Below are 16789 nucleotides of genomic sequence, written 5' to 3' on the forward strand. Positions count from 1 at the left end.
GTGATAAAAGAAAACCACTGATTTTTGTCAGGGCTATGCTCTGACCAGCCCAATGATCAGGTACTTTGCACCCAGATGCTCAATACCATGGAGGCAAGAAAATGTTCCCTTTCCTGTTTGTTTGTTTGTTTTTTGTCTGCACCATGGCAGTCCATGTCGTACAAGTAATCTGGATATTGTAATTTTTTTCTGCTCCTGTTGGTCTCCAAGTTGTCATGATGACACTCCTGCCAACACTGAATTGTTGGCTTTAGCTATAAATTTTCAATCATTAAATTTCAGTTGAAGCCCCAAGCCAGAAGGGAAGGCTTCCATGGGAGGAAAATTTTAAAGTTCTGTGGGGAAAAAAGCAGTTGAGGGGGAGGAATTGAGGGAAAAATGAATCAAAACATAGCATTAACTTACTCCTGCACACTGACACCCAGTCAACCCCACGTTTGGCTTGTGTAATTACTGAAACCTCCATCATTTTTGCCCTATGGACTTTAAGCACTTTGGGGTGCAACATTTACAAATTGAGTTAAGAATTCAAGATTTGCTTTTGAGGTCTGCTGCCTTCAAAGTGTCACTGCAGCTGCACGCTAGATGCAAAACATTCTAATTAGTTCTATAAACGTGATGGTGGTTCTTGTGCAACCCCACATTATTGAAAAATTGTGCTTTAAAAACAGCAATTAAAAGTATTGGTGCTGTAATCTCATTAGTCAGCCCATTTTGAAAACTTTAGAAATGTCCTTAATTCATCAATCGTGGTCTAACAATTCTGCCAATGCAAACTTGCTGTAACAAAATGACTTGCATGTGGGCTTTGGAAGCAAGGTATAGTGGCCTAACAGTGCACTTTTTTTTTACTTAAGATCTGTATGCAACTGGAGGATAGTTGATTTTCAGACTTATTACAGCCAGACTAAAGGCAGAAGCAAAAATGAAGTATAGTTTCTCTAGAATTTTCTAAAATGCACAATTGAAGTTTGAGATATGGTCACTACATGAAAAGGGTTTTGAATACATTGCAACTCCTGTCCTGGGTAACTGTTATAACTATTGTTAAAGGTGCTATACAAGTTAAAAGTATGTCCCAAAGGGTTGATTTCACAAGACAGTCATTAGGTAAAAATGTTATCCTGGTCCTAAAGGCTGCAACACCTCCCTGAAAGTCTCATTCCTGTTTTCAAATTTGCTTGCCTTGTCCTTCACAGTAGTTGTACTGTCCTTCAGTCCCCCAAGAATCTTTAAAATTGTACGACTAGGAACCACTAACTTAGTGAGCACAGCAATGCCCATTCTTTTATTGGTGCCAAAATAGTGCACCTGTTAATTTGTCTTAAATGGTTAGTTATGACATTATACAGCCTATTACTAACTTATCAATGCAAATGTTTCCAAGCTCTTGTTAGGCAGATTTTGGTATTCTCTAGAATTTAGCACTTAAGACACCAACAGACCATCCTGATTTTGCTGAGGCCTGGGAGGGAAAGTAATATATTCAACAAATGCAACTTTGTCGTATCAACATTAACTAGTCATCCATCTATTGAAGATCATGAAAAAATTGTAAGGCTTTGAATAACTTTACAAAAATGGATTTATTGTAGCATGCAAAATAAGTGGAATTTAACATACAGCAATGTCTGCTTGCATCTATTCAAAGATGAATAGTCTTTTTCAATTATAAAGAAGTTCTAATGATCCCTTGATCCCACAAAATAGTGGGGGAGAAAGAAGCTGACATTCTCAGCCTGATCCAGAAGGTCTTGCATGTGGATGTAAGTTGTAACCTTAGTTGTAATCAGGAAATGAGGTTCTTGATGAAGGGTTCCAGCTCAATGTTTGTTTGTTTTTCCCTGCTGCCTGACCTGTGCTTTTTCCAGCAACACACGCTCTCAACTCTGATCTCCAGCATCTGCTGACCTCACTGTCTCCATCTCAGGAATCAGTCTGGTGAACCTGTTGGGCCCCCTCAATTGCAAAAATGTCCCTCCTCCGTCCAGGAGTCCAAAACTGTGCACAATGGGCCTTGGTGAGGCCACACCAGGATAACTGTGTAGTAAGGCACCCTGCTCCATACTCTATCCTCTTCTATGAAGGTGAACACTCCTCACGGCCTGCTACAGCTGCATGCCAAGCTTCACTGTTCCTCCATGACACCCAGGTTTCATTTACACCTCACTTTTTTTTTCCCTAAACTGCCACCATTTTGATGATCTGCCTTGTTTTTGTGAACCTAACATTTATCAACATTATGTTCCATTTGCCCACTTAGCCAGTCTATCCACGTCACCCTGCAGCCTCTTGGTATCCTCCTCTGCAAATGCTGCCACCTGGATTAGTGTTATCTGCAAATTGAGGTATGGCATTCAATTCCTTTGTCTAAATCATTAATATATTGTGAACAGCTGAGTTCCCAGAACTGGTCTGCCATCTCTTAAAGTTCACCTGATTCTGACTGCAAGGGACCTATGTTTATCTTCACTAGTCTTTTTCTCTTCTACATATTTGTAGAAGTTTTTGCAGTCAGTTGTTTTCTGCAAGCTTAGTCTTTTTTTCCCTTTTCGGAATTGAGCCCTGCTGAATTTAATTTTTTTTTCCCCAGGCCTCTAGGTTGCTGTTTTTTCTCGTCAATTTACATTCCACCTCTGACTTTAACAGTATCCCTATTTCCCTCATTAACCATAGTTGAGCCACCTTCCCTGTTTTTACTCTTATGCCAGACAGGAATGTACAATTTGAAGTTTATCCATGTCTTTAAATGTCTGCTATTGACTATCCACAGTCAACCCTTTATCTGTGGCCAGCTTATCCTAGCCAATGCATGCTTCATACCATCAAAGTTAGCTTGTGTGCAGGGTCCTAGTCTTGGATTCAACTGTCACTCTCCATTTTAATGAATACCACATGGTCACTACTAAGTCGAATAAAGGATTCCAGTTGGGTGGTATTATGGATATTCAAATTTGAACTGAAATGGGAAGAAGGCTGACTTAAAAGCCAGGGATTGTTGAACGCTTACAGCACTTAACTTTTGCACCAGTGATTCAAGCCATGGGGATAGCCTAGGTACAGCTGAAATGGAGTTGGAGCTGATGTGTGAATGGAGACTTGGTTAGCAATAAGTAGCTGGTGTGTGGAAAGGTGACCGGGCTTCCTGGTCTCAAATATGCAATTGGCTCCAAGAAAGTGGGATACTTTGAGGGTATAAATGATTGAGGGAGAGACTACATTAAGTGGTCTCAGCCACATTAGGGAAATTGAAACAATGCTTTGATAAGCATTGGGGGATTTTGGGATAGTGTAGGGGGGATGAGCTGAGAATAGTTCACACGTTGGTGCAACATCGAGGGCCGACTGGCCTGTTCTGTGCTGTATTCGATGTTCTATGTATGTGGACTGGGAAAACCAGGTTGGTAGTGGATTGCCAGAAACTGTGGAATGTCAAAAAGCTGGCTTTTTAGAGCAGCTTGTGATGGAGCCCACCAGGGAACAGGCAATACTGGATTTGTTGTGCAAGGAGGTAGACTTGATCAGGGAGCTTCAGGTGAAGGAACCCTTAGTGATCATATGATCAAACTTCCTCTGCAATTTGAGGGAGAAGAGAATTGGAATCACAGCTGAATAAAGGCAACTAAAGCATGAGGGAGGAGCTGAGCAGAATTGGCTAGGAAAGGAGCCTAGAAGGAAAGACAGTGGGGGAGTAATTCAGGAGACGGCAGAAAATCTTCACAGAAAGAAGCATAGTAGAGAGGATGAGGTAACCATGGCTGACTGGGAAAGTCGGGGCTAGCATAAAAGCCAAAAATGTGGGAAACTAGAGGATTAGGAAACTTGCAAAGACAGCAACAAAAAAGATAATTAGGGTAAGCTAGCCATGATATAAAAGGAAGACTAAGATGCCCTTTAAAGGCAAATGTGTACGTTGAGCTGTTGGAAAGTGACACTGGAGATAATGGGGAAATGAGGAAATGGCTGAGGAACTGGATAATTACTTTGCATCAGTATTCAGTGGAAGATAAAAGTAATATCCCAAAAATTCAAGTGATTGGGCAGAGTTGAGTATGGTGGCCAGCACCAAGGAGAAGGTGCTAGAAGAACCTGAAGGTAGATATCACCTGGACCAGATGGACTGCACCTGAGTCCTAGGGGAGATGGCAACGGCATTAGTGGCAATCTTTCAGAAATAGGAAGGGTCCCAGAGGACTGGAAAATCCCCAGTGTAACCTCTCTTTAAAAGGAGTAAGGCAAAAGATGGAAAATTACAGACTGGCTGTGGGTAAGATTCTTGTGAAGGTTGAGATTTCTGAACATTTGGAATAGGGCAAAGTCAGCATAGTTTAATTTGAGGGGAGATGATGCCTGATAAATCTGCTAGAATTCTAAGGAAGTGATGTGTTAGACAAAGATGAACTAATGGATGTTATCTACCTGGGCTTCAAGAAGGCCTTTGAGGTGCTGCACAGGAGGCTGAGTACAATAAGCACCCATGGTGTCAGGCAAGGTGCTAGCATGGAAAGAAGCTTGACTCGGTAGTTAGCCTCACAGTCTCCAAAATACATCCTATGGTTAGGCCACATTTGGAATACTGCATAGTTTTGGGCCTGATTTATCTTAGGAAGGATGTACTGACCCTGGGGCCTGCTCAGAGGTTCATGAGAATGGTCTCGGATGAAAAGCTTAACAAGCTTTCCCACTGTCCTTCACCACATCCCAGTCAATTTTCTCTTGTGCTCTCTCCTCACTGTCTCCTAATTAGAGTAATTAGTTACGCTATTCACTTGGACTCGATGCACCAGTACTAGGATAGAACCTGATCTGATGTGATGCTCTTCATCTCACCTGTGCTGAGACCAATGTCCCATGAATTCAAACCCATATCTCCCAAACCAATCTCTTGAGCCACACATTTACCTACTTAACCTTATCAACCCATTGCCATTTTTAGCTCTTGGTTCAGTGGTAATCCTGCAATTATTACCTATGTTGAAACAACAGTCCATTTGGACCATGTCCACACCAGCACTGAAGAGCACCCACCCAGATCCTGCCCCTTATCCTACCTATAGCCAACACCCTAATTGGCATATCTCTAGATGCTATGGGCAATCTGGCACCTGCCTGCACATCTTTGTGGGTTTCCTCCCACAGTCCAGACACAAGGAGAACATGCAAACTCCATGCAGATGGTGGTCTGAGGGTGGAATTGAACCTGGATCTGTTGTGCTGTGAGGCAGCAGTACTGACCATTGAGCAACCATGCTGGCCTCCTGGTTCTGCAGTTGGGCATTAGTGCTGAGGAATGCTGCCTATTGGGCTATTCTGCTCAGGACTGCATGAAAAGTGGGATAAAGCCTCTTGATGTTTTGGAGTAATGTCAAGTCTTAAGCTTTAAATTGAGATACTACTAGATTACCATTCCTGTGGTGATAAATGGGAAAGTGAATAGAAGGGCAGCCTTTGAATAAAGAAATTAGTGTAGGATACAATGGCTCAATACAGCAAATGTGGAATAAGATGTGCTTTGCATTGGACACTTCTTTAACTGCAAGAAAGCTTGCTCAACCAAAACCTGTGTAGCTTGGTAGCTTCTGAACTTGCCCTAGTCACTGGACATAACTGATTTGTTAGAGGAATGGTCCCTGGACCTGAAACATTTAACTCTTGATTTCTCTCCACAGATATTCCAGACCTGCTGAGCTCTTTCAGCATTTTTTTTGGTTTGATTTCCAGCATCTACTGTTCTTTTTGGGGTTTTTATCTAGTCACTGGACACCTATCCTCCAGAGCTAACATGCAGTTGATATTTCTGGAATCTTCCCTTGTGGCTTGGAGCAAACAATTTTTATCCACCGCTGCTATTGCATCTGCTTTAGCGCTGGAATAATAATATTTGAGTAATCTTGTATGTCTAAATCTATACTCAAATATGCAAGTAGATTACATGTTGTAATGGACATGACTCACCTCTGACCTGGACATGTCACCAGACTCCTAGGTTATTTGGTAAGTGCCTTTTGTGTCACACCCAATATTTGTACAACTGTATTTCCTCACACCAGCTTTCTGGTAACACCAGTTGTTATCTAGCCATTTTAAAAGTAATTGGAAAGGCACCATTCTCTCCTGGAAAAATACTTGAGGTTTGGTGAGCAGCCAGACATCCCCTTCTCACCCATACTGTCAAATATTCCCCATAGTGCTTTCAGGGGAGCAAACATTTTAAAGTCCGTGTTTTTTCTAGAAAAAGACTGGGCATTAAATTCTTGTCAATAAAAGGATTACATTAAAGTGACTTTAAATAAAACCTACTGTTATTACCTAGTCCTGTGATTCCAGTCTCTCACCTGCATGGTTGATTCCTTACTACCTTAAGTCTATCAAACTGCAAGAAACTCCTCCAGCAGATTATTCTCCTCCACTTTTTCAGGATAACTTGATGGTCAAAAAATGTCAGCTTCATAATGCCAGCATACCAAGAATGAGAGGATTGATGTAGTACTAAATGTGCCAGAATGTAATTCTTGTGGGCCTAATGGCTTAATTTTTAATTATGGTATCATCTTAAATTGCAGCACTACTCCCACATCTAAAAATTTGAGTTCACTTTGCTTTCTGCCCCTGCAGTTAAAGGGAAAGGAATTTAGCTCTTTATTTTGTGAGCTCTCTGGTCTCCACTCACAAAATCCAGACCGTTGGTTTGATTTCATAATAAGTACCCAGAAATTCAATATAGACTGTCTTTGCAAAAGTGTCTTTCAAAACATGTAGGAAATCTGAAGTTCTATCAGTCATAGTGAGAACAAGCCTACACCTCCCTTTCCCCTCCCAGCCTGTAGTGCACGGTGGAAAAAAGCCAACAATTCACTCCTGGCTGTAGAAGACTACTGCATTTACTTGTATGTCTACTGTAAAGAATAGCTGATATCTGAGAGGGAGGGAGCGAGTAGTCCTGCTGATTGAAGTAGTCTAGCATTTCTAGTACAGCTGTTGTGTAGCTAGCTTCTATATGATGTACAGCAGTATCAGCTTCTAAATAGCATCCACTAAATTATGCAAGCTCACCTTTATGCTCCTGTAAAATGTCCGATGCAAGTAACTGGATTATGCAATGATGGTGCACACCAACTCCAAGGTTGGGGAGGGGGTGGGACCTAGGGAGATACTGAGGAAAGATTAATGAGACTAGTACAGTTGAGAAGTCCGAGCAGGCAGCAACAAAGCAGAACAAGGTAGGACTGAAATTAAACTGCATTTACTTCGATGCAAGAGACCTAACCGGGAAGGCAGATGAACTCCGGGCATGGTTAGGGACTGGGGTATCATAGCTATTACAAGAACATGGCTCAGGGATGGACAGGACTGGCAGCCTAATGTTCCAGGATACAAATGCTACAGGAAGGATAGAAAGGGAGGCAAAAGGAGGTGGAGTGGAGTTTTTGACAAGGGATAGCAATACTGATGTACTTTAGAGAGGATATTCTCGGGAATACATCCAGGCAAGTTATGTGGGTGGAACTGAGAAATAAGACAAGGGTCACCTTGTTGGGATTTTATTCTCAATCCCCCTAATAGTCAGAACTTGAGAAACCTTTGTAAGGAGATTTCTATCAGTAAGAATATAGGGTGGTTACAGGAGGGGATTTTAACTTTCCAAGCATAGACTGGGACTTGGATGTAGGTTTGCTCGCTGAGCTGTGAGATTTGTTTAACAAAAAACAAACCCTTTTTTAGCTCAGCAAGCGAACCGACATCCAGAACCTCAACCAGAGCTACAAATCTTCTCAACTCACAAATAGTGGGATTGCCATAGCGTTAAGGATTTAGATGAAGAGGAATTTAACTGTGTACAAGACAATTTTCTGAGTCAGTATGTGGATGTACCTACTAGAGAAGGTGCAAGACTTGACCTACTCTTAGGAAATAAGGCAGGACAGGTGACTGAGGTGTCAGTGGGGGAGCACCTTAGGGTCAGTGACCATAATTCTGAGATTTAAAATAGTGATGGAAAAGGAGAGACTGGATCTAACTGTTGAAGTTCTAAATTTGGTCCATTAGTTGAGAACTTTCGAAAGCTGATTTGGGGACAGATGCTCGCAGGTAAAGGGATGGCTGGAAAATGGGAAGCCTTTCAGAAATGAGATAATGAGAGTCCGTAGACAGTATATTCCTGTTAGGGTGAAATGAAAGGCTGGTAGGTGTAGGGAATGCTGGATGACTGGAGAAATTGAGGGTTTGGTTAAGAAAAAGGAGGAAGCATATGTTGGGTATAGACGAGAAATCCAATGAATCCTCCGTATAAAGGAGTATACAGAAGAGGGAAATCAGGAGGGCAAAAAGGGACTTGAGAGAGATTCTCCTTAACCTTATTTGCCAAAGCTAAGGTTTATAAATACATTTAAGGACGAAAAGGGTAACTAGGGAGAGAATAGGGCCCCTCTAAAGATCAGCAAGGTAGCCCATGGGTGGAGCCACAGGAGATGGGAGATACTAAATGAGTATTTTGCATCTGTGCTTACTGTGGAGAAAGACATGGAAGATATCGAATGTGGGGAAATAGATGATGACATCTTAAAATCTCTATATTACAGAGGAGGCATTGTTGGATGTCTTGAAATGCATAAAAGTGGATAAGTTTGTACGGAGGCTCAGTGGTTAGCACTGCTCCCTCACAACACCAGGGACCCGGGTACGATTCCAGCCTCTGGCAACTGTCTGTGGAGTTTGCACATTCTCCCGGTGTCTGAGTGGGTTTTCTTCCACAATCCAGAGCTCTGCAGGTGCAGTGAATTGGCCGTGCTAAGTTGCCCAGAGTGTTAGGTGCATTGGTCAGAGGGGAATGGGTCTGGATGGGTTACTCCTTCGGAGGGTTTGGTGTGGACTTGTTGGGCCAAAGGGCCTGTTTCCACACTGTAAGGAATTAATTTAAATTGCCACAACCTGATCAGGTATACCTTGGAACTGTGGGAAGTGAGGGAAATGACTGCTGGGCCCTTTGCTGAGATACTTGTATCATCGATAGTCACAGGTGAGGTGCTAGAAGATAGGAGGTTGGCTAACGTGGTGCCACTATTTGAAGGTGATGAGGAAAAGCCAGGGAGCTATAGACCAGTGAGCCTGACGTTACTGGTGGGCAAGGTGTTGGAAGGAATCCTGAGGGACTGGATTTACATCGATTTGGAAAGAAAAGGGCTGATTAGAGCTGGTCAGCATGGCTTTGTGCATGGAAAATCATGTCTCTCAAGTTTGATTTTCCTTTAAGTAACAAAGGATTGAGGGCAGAACAGTGGATGTGATCTATATGGACTTCAATAAGCCATAGATCTTCTGGAAGATAGGGTGGTGGTGGAGGGTTACTTTTCAGACTGGAGGCCTGTGACCATTGGTGTGCCATGAGGATCCATGCTGGGTCCACTGCTTTTCATCACTTATAAAAATGATTTGGATGTGAGCATATGAGCTATAGTTAGTAAGTTTGTAGGTGACACCAAAATTAGAGGTGTAGTGGACAGCAAAGGTCACCTCAATACAATGGGATCTTGATCAGATGGGCCAATGGGCTGAGAAGTGGCAGATGGAGTTTAATTCAGATAAATGCGAGGTGCTGCATTTTGGGAAAGCAAATCTTAGCAGGACTTCTACTCTTAATGGTAAGGTCCTGGGTAGTGTTGCTGAACAAAGAGACCTTGGAGTGCAGCTTCATAGTTTCTTGAAAGTAGAGTCACAGGTCGATAGTGAAGGTGTTTGGTATAGAACAAAGAAAATTTACAGCCCAGGAACAGGCCCTTTGGCCCTTCGGCCCTCCAAGCCTGAGCCGATCCAAATGTCCTGGCTAAACCTGTTGGTCAATTCCTAAGCATCTGTATCCCTCTGCTCCCCACCTACTCATGCATCTGTCCAGATGCATCTTAAATGAATCTACTGTGCCTGCCTCTACCACCTCTGCTGGCAATGCTTTCCAAATATCCACCACCCTCTGTGTGAAGTACTTGGTGCGTGTATCCCCCTTAAACGTTCCACCTCTCACTTTTTGAAAGCGTGGCCTCTCGTTATTGAATCCTTCACCCTGGGAAAAAGCTTGTCTCTATCCACCCTGTCTATACCCTTTATGATTTTGTAAACCTCAGTCAGATCCCACCTCAATCTCCTTTTTTTTCCTAGTGAAAATAAACCTAACCTACTCCACCAGTCTTCATAGCTCGCACCTTCCATACCCGACAACATCCTCATAAACCTTCTCTGCACCCTCTCCAAAGCGTCCACATCCTTTTGGTAATGTGGTGACCAGAACTGTAAACAGTATTCTAAATGCAGCCAAACCAATGTATTGTACAATTTTAACATGACTTGCCAGCTCTTATACTCAATACCCTGTCCAATGAAGACAAGCATACTATATGCCACCTGTGCAGCAACCTTCAGGGTACAATGAACCTGCACTCCCAGATCTTTCTGCCCATCAACTTTTCCCAAGGCTCTTCTGTTCATTTGTATAATTCGCTCTAGAACTAGACTTGCCTAAATGCATCACCTCACACTTTTCTGGATTGAAAGCCATCTGCCACTTTTCCGCCTAACTCTCCAGTCTATCTATATCCTCATATTCTTTGACAGTCCCTTATGCTTTCTGCTACTCCACCAATCTTCGTGTCATCTGCAAACTTGCTGATCATACCAACAGTGCCTTCTTCTAGATCATTTATGTATATTACAAACAACAGTGGCCCCAACATTGACCCCTGTGGAACATCAGTGGTCACCTTTCTCCATTTCGAGAAACTCCCTTCAACTACTACTCTGTCTCCTGTTGCTCAACCAGTTCTTTATCCACCCTGCTAGAACACCCTGCACACCATGTGACTTCACTTTCTCCATTAGTCTACCATGGGGAACCTTATCAAACACCTTACTGAAGTCCATGTATATGACATCAACAGCCTTTCCTTCATCTAACAACTTGGTCACTTCCTTGAACTCTATCAGTTGGTAAGGCACGATCTCCCCCGCACAAAATCATGTTGCCTATCACTGATAAGCTCATTCTTTTCTTAAATATAAATAGATCCTATCTCTCAGTACCTTCTCCAGCAACTTCTCCACTATCGATGTCAGGCTCACTAGTCTGTAGTTACCCAGAATATCCCTACTACCCTTGTACAGGGGGACAACATGAGTAACTTTCCATTCCCTGGCACCTCACCTGTATTTAAGGGTGCCACAAAGATATCTGTCAGGGCCCCAGCTATTTCCTCTCTCTCCTCCCTCAGCAACCTGGGATAGATCCCACCCGGTCCTGGGGAATTGTCCACCTTAATAACCTCTAGCCTACCCAACACATCTTCCCTACTTATGTCATCGTGATCCAGTCTAATCAAACTTCTATCTCTAATCTCAACATTCATCATGTTCCTCTCCTCAGTGAACACTGATGCAAAGTAATCATTCAGAATCTCACCCATTCTCTCAGGTTCGGCACACAGCCTGCTTTCATTATCTTTTAATGGACCAATCATTTCTCTAGTTACCCGCTTTCTTCTTTATATAACAATAAAATGCTTTGGGATTTTCATTAATTCTGCTCGCTAAAGCTATTTCATGACTCCTTTTAGCCCGCCTGATTCCTTGTTTAAGACTTGACCTACTCTTCTGATATTCCTCTCGGGCCTGTTCTGTTCTTAGCTACCTAGACCTTATGTACACTTCCCTTTTCCTCTTGGCTAGTCGTACAATTTCTCCTGTCATCCTATCCTTTGCCTTCAACCAAACATGCCTATCCTGCACTACCGTTAACCTATCTTTGAAAGCCTCCCACATCTCAAATGTGGACTTCCCTTCAAATAGCTGTGTCCAATCCACATTTCCCAGCCCTGCCTAATTTTGATATAATTGGCCTTGGCCCAGTTTAGTACTCTTCCCTTAGGGCCACTCTCTTCTTTATCTATGAGTATTCTAAAACTTAGAATTGTGGTCACTGTTCCCAAAGAAATCCCCCACTTCTACCACCTGTCCTGGCTCGTTCTCCAGTACCAGGTCCAATATGGCCCCTTCCCTCGTCGGACTATTGACATACTGCTGCAGAAAACTCTCCTGGACGCTTCGTACAAATTCTACTCCATCCAGACCTCTGACACTAAGTGTATCCCAGTCAATGTTGGGAAAATTAAAATCTCCCATCACCACTACCCTATTGCCTCTACATCTATTCATAATCCGTTTACATATTTGTTCTTCTACCTCACCCTCACTGTTGGGAGGTCTGTAATACAGCCCCAACAATGTAACTGCACCCTTCTTATTTCTCAGCTCCACCCATAATGCCTCACTGCCCAGGTGTAGACCATCCCTTTTGTAATAGTCCCACCTTCCCCAGAACCGGTCCCAATGTCCAACAAATCTGAACCCCTCCCTCCTACACCATCTCTCAAGCCACATGTTCATCCTTCCTATTTTTCATTTCAATGCTGGCTAGCACGTGGTGCTGGTAGTAATCCTGAGATCACTTGAGGTCCTCCCCTTTAATTTCTCTCCTAGCTCCCTGAATTCTCTTTTCAGGGCCTCATCTCGCTTTCTACTTATATCGTTGGTGTCTATATGCACCAAGACAACTGGCTGTTCACCCTCCCCTTAGAATGCTCTGCAACCGATCGGTGACATCCCTCACCTGAGCACCTGGGAGGGAACATACCATCCAGGAGTCCCATTTTCGGCCACAGAACTGCCTATCTACTTCCCTCACAATAGAATCCCCATGACTATGGCCCTATGAGTCTTTTTCCCGCCCTTCTGAACAGCAGTGCCTGACAGTACCATGATCCTGGCAACTGCTGCCCTCACTAGGTGAGCCATCTTCCCCCAACAGTATCCAAACCGTATACCTGTTTTGGAGGGAGATGACCGCAGGGGACACCTGCACTGCCTTCCTACTCTTTTTCTGTCTTCTGGTCACCCATTCACTGTCTCCCTCAGCAATCCGAACCTGCGGTGTGACCAGTTCACTAAACGTGCTATCCACAACCTCAGCATCGCGGATGCTCCACAGTGAGTCCACCCGCAGCTCCAGAGCCATCATGCGGTCAAACAAGAGCTGCAGCTGGACACACTTCTTGCAAGTGTAAGAGTCAGGAACGTCAGACACCTTCCTAAGCTCCCACATCAAGAGGCACATGCCACGGGTCTGAGGTCCCCAGCCATTGTGAGCTTAGCTTTATATGAACTAAATAAAACCAAACAATGCACTTAAATAAATGAAAAAGAAAGATAAATAAAAGCCTTACCTTACAGGGTCTTTTTCTTCCGGTTAGAGGAGGGGAGTGGGAGGGAGATAGTACACATGTAGTATCTCTGGTTTAACCACTGCCCAAATATAAATTAAGCCCTTACCTACCCGAGGTAAGTTCCTTTTTATGTGGGAAACTTACCCTTCCTGGCAGCCCTTGCTTCACTCCTCCTTCTCTCCTTGCCACACTGGCAAAATGGATTTCCTTTATTTGTCAGAGTATTGAGTACAGGAGTTGGGAGGTCATGTTGTGGTAGTACAGGACATTGGTTTAGCTACTGTTGGAAAATTGCATGCAATTCTGGTCTCCTTCCTATTAGAAAGATGTTGTGAAACTTGAAAGGGCTCAGAAAAGATTTCCAAGGATGTTGCCAGGGTTGGAGGGTTTGAGCTACAGGGAGAGGCTGTTTTCCCTAGAGTGTTGGAAGGCTGAGGGGTGACATCAGAGATTTATATAAATCCTGAGGGGCATGAATAAGGTAAATAGAGAAGGTCTTTTCCCTGGGGTGGGGGAGTCAAGAACTAGAGGACATTGGTTTAGGGTGGGGGGAAAGTTTTAAAAGGAACCTGAGGCGCAACTTTTTCATGCAGAGGGTGGTGTGTGTATGGAATGAGCTGCCCAAGGAAGTGGTGGAGGCTGGTACAATTGCAACATTTTTTTAAAAGGTATTTGGATGGGTATATGAATAGGAAGGTTTAGAGGGATATGGGCCAGGTGCTGGCAAATGGGACTGGATTAGGTTAGGATATCTGGTCGGCATTGGCAAGTTGGACTGAAGGGTCTGTTTCCATATTGTATATAGGTCAAAACAATGACTGCAGATGCTGGAAACCAGATTCTGGATTAGTGGTGCTGGAAGAGCACAGCAGTTCAGGCAGCATCCGACCTGAACTGCTGTGCTCTTCCAGCACCACTAATCCAGAATCCATAATGTATATGTCTATGATGCTAAGAAATAACAAGTTTATCTTAAGTCTAATCCATTAGAGACACCAATTTAAAATTCCCTTTTATGGGGAGATGTGAGATGATTCAAAATTGAGACTGTGGTCTAATCAAAATTGACATTTTGACATTGAATGTAAGGTTTATGATAACCTAGCTAAAAATGTTTATTGGTAGGTTTGACATCACTGATTTTAATATTTTAATTTAAAAATCACAAGTAGCCAAAGGGGGGGAAAATCTGATACTGCCAAACGGGAAATCTATGTTGCGGATTAAATAAAGGCACAAATAATTTAAACCAATTTTCTTTTTTCTTGTATAACAGTCTAATGGCAGAACTTTGTGCTTCATGTAAAAAATGCAGTGAAGTTTGTTTGACGGTTTATTGGATGCTATGAATTAGTTAAAAATGGTGTCAGTGGCATGCATGTGATGTTTCTGATGTGAAGTGGCTGCCATGTTGGTGAAAGGTGTCCATGCACTACCCAACATCAACCAAAGATATGCAGAGGAGGCACACTATGTGAAGTCGGTGTGCAATGCCAGGTTATGACACAGCTGCCATTTTGGAGCTACATGATCCTCCTACACTCTATATTTCTCAAGGCTAAACACAGTCAATGACACAAGAGACTCTCTTCCAGCAGTTAACTTTTGATAGGTTAGTTACTGCAGTTCTCTGCACTTTGGATGCTTTTTCCATATTAATTCAAAGATTCAAATTGTAAAGACCATATCATCCTTTTGTATTTTTAATTGTGGACCGAAATGATTAAAAGCCACGATAATTGAAGGATTTCTACACCTTTTTTAGAAAGGAAGTTACCTCGTACTCATTTGTAAGTACTGATTGCACAAGCTGTTTGTTTAAACAGTGAAGGCCTAGTTGCAGATAAGCTGGAGTCAGGGTTATCATAGCTTCATAGCAGTAGAAGCAGGCATAGGCCATTTGGCCCGTCAAGCCTGCTCTGCCATTCATTAAGATCATGGCTGATCTATTCACTGTCTCAATATTATCCCTATAACCCTTTTAATTTCTCTACAGTGCAAAAACCGATCCAACTGTGTCTTGAATGTATTCAAGTTGTCTCTACTGCTTCCTTGGGTAGAGAGTTTCATAGATTCATTACTCTCTGGGAAAAACAGTTCCTCCTCATCTGTCCTAAATGTACTCCCCCATGTCCCCTAATTCTAGTCTCTCCTACCAGTGGAAACAACTTGCCTGCCTCTATCTTCTCTATCCCTTGGAGACATATAAAATGATCAATAACATTTCCTTGCATTTTTCTAAATTCTAGCGCATACAGTCCCAGGCAGCTGAACCTCTCCTCACAGGGTAACTCTCTCATCTCCAGAATCTAACCTGGTGAACCTCCTCCTCTGCACTGTCTCCAAAGACAGTACATCCTTCCTCAGGTAAGGAGACCAGAACTGCGCACAATACTCCAGGTGCGGCCTTACCAACACCTTGTACAATTCCAGCAGAACCTCCCTGCTCTTAAATTCAATATCTCTAGCAATGAAAGACCATATTCTGTTTGGCTTCCTAATTACCTGTTGTGCCTGCAAATCAACATTTAGCAATTCATATGGTACTCCTAAGTCCCTCTGCACAGCAGCATGCTGTAACCTTTTACCATTTACCATTTAAATAATACTCTGACCTACGATTTTTACTTTTAAGGTGGATAACCTCACATTTACCATCATTGTACTCCATCTGCCAAAGCCATGCCCACTCATTTAATGTATCTAAATTTCTGTGCAGACCCTCCACATTCTCTGCACACATTTGCCTTTCACTCAATTTAGTGTAATCGGCAAAAACTTGGATACATTACACTCAGTCTCCTCCTCCAGATCATTCATATAAATCATGAGTTGTGGGCCCAGCACCCCGCTCATCACTGATCTCCAACCAGAGAAATACTCATTTATCCCAACTCTGCTGTGTTAGTTAACCAGTCCTCTCTCTATGCTAGCACATTACCCAGAATGCCATGCATTATCTTTATGGATGAGTCTTTTATGCTGCAAAATATTGAATGCCTTCTGGAAATCCAAATGTACAACATCTACCGCACTTGTTAATTTTTCAAAAGAACAGTGGCTCAGTGCTGCCTCACAGCACCAGGGTCCTAGGTTCAATTCCAGCCTCCGGTGACTGTGCAAACTCCACACAGACGTTCTCCCCGTGTCTGCGTGGGTTTCCTCCGGGTGCTCTGGTTTTCTCCCACAGTCCAAAGATGTGCAGGTCAGGTGAATTGGCCATGCTAAATTGCCCGTAGTGTTAGGTACATTAGTCAGATGGAAATGGGTCTGGGTGGGTTACTGTTCGAAGGGTCGGTGTGGACTGGTTGGCTGAAGGGCCTGTTTCCACACTGTAGGGAATCTAATCTAAACTCCAAGTTTGTCAAACACTACCTTCCCTTCCTGAATTCTTGTTGCGTCTGCCTGATGGAACCCTTTCCATCTGGATGTTTCACTATTTCTTCTTTATTGATAGCCTCCAGCATTTTCATGACTACAGATGTTAAGCTAACTAGCCTATAGTTACCTGCAGTTTTCTATAACCT

General features: G+C 43.0%; 1 protein-coding gene across 8 annotated transcripts in view; it reads left to right on the forward strand.

The window, feature by feature from the left end:
* Nucleotides 1-16789, forward strand: part of LOC122543385 (vitamin D3 receptor B-like) — a 301872-nt gene that overhangs the window by 77918 nt on the left and 207165 nt on the right. For 4 of the 8 annotated variants that reach the window (XM_087985641.1, XM_087985644.1, XM_087985643.1 and 1 more), the window contains exon 2: nt 15512-15629. The exons of 2 other annotated variants lie outside the window; for them this stretch is intronic. The gene's annotated coding sequence lies outside the window, so the exon portion shown is untranslated. Of the gene's footprint in view, nt 1-1761; nt 2349-15128; nt 15630-16789 lie in introns of those variants that run through there. 2 more of the 8 variants (XM_087985642.1, XM_087985640.1) reach the window with 2 other exon arrangements.

This window comes from Chiloscyllium plagiosum, unplaced genomic scaffold (genome assembly GCF_037043375.1).
Source record: "Chiloscyllium plagiosum isolate Xiang-an unplaced genomic scaffold, Cpla_swu_hap1 HiC_scaffold_53X, whole genome shotgun sequence".
Taxonomy (NCBI): Eukaryota; Metazoa; Chordata; class Chondrichthyes; order Orectolobiformes; family Hemiscylliidae; genus Chiloscyllium; species Chiloscyllium plagiosum.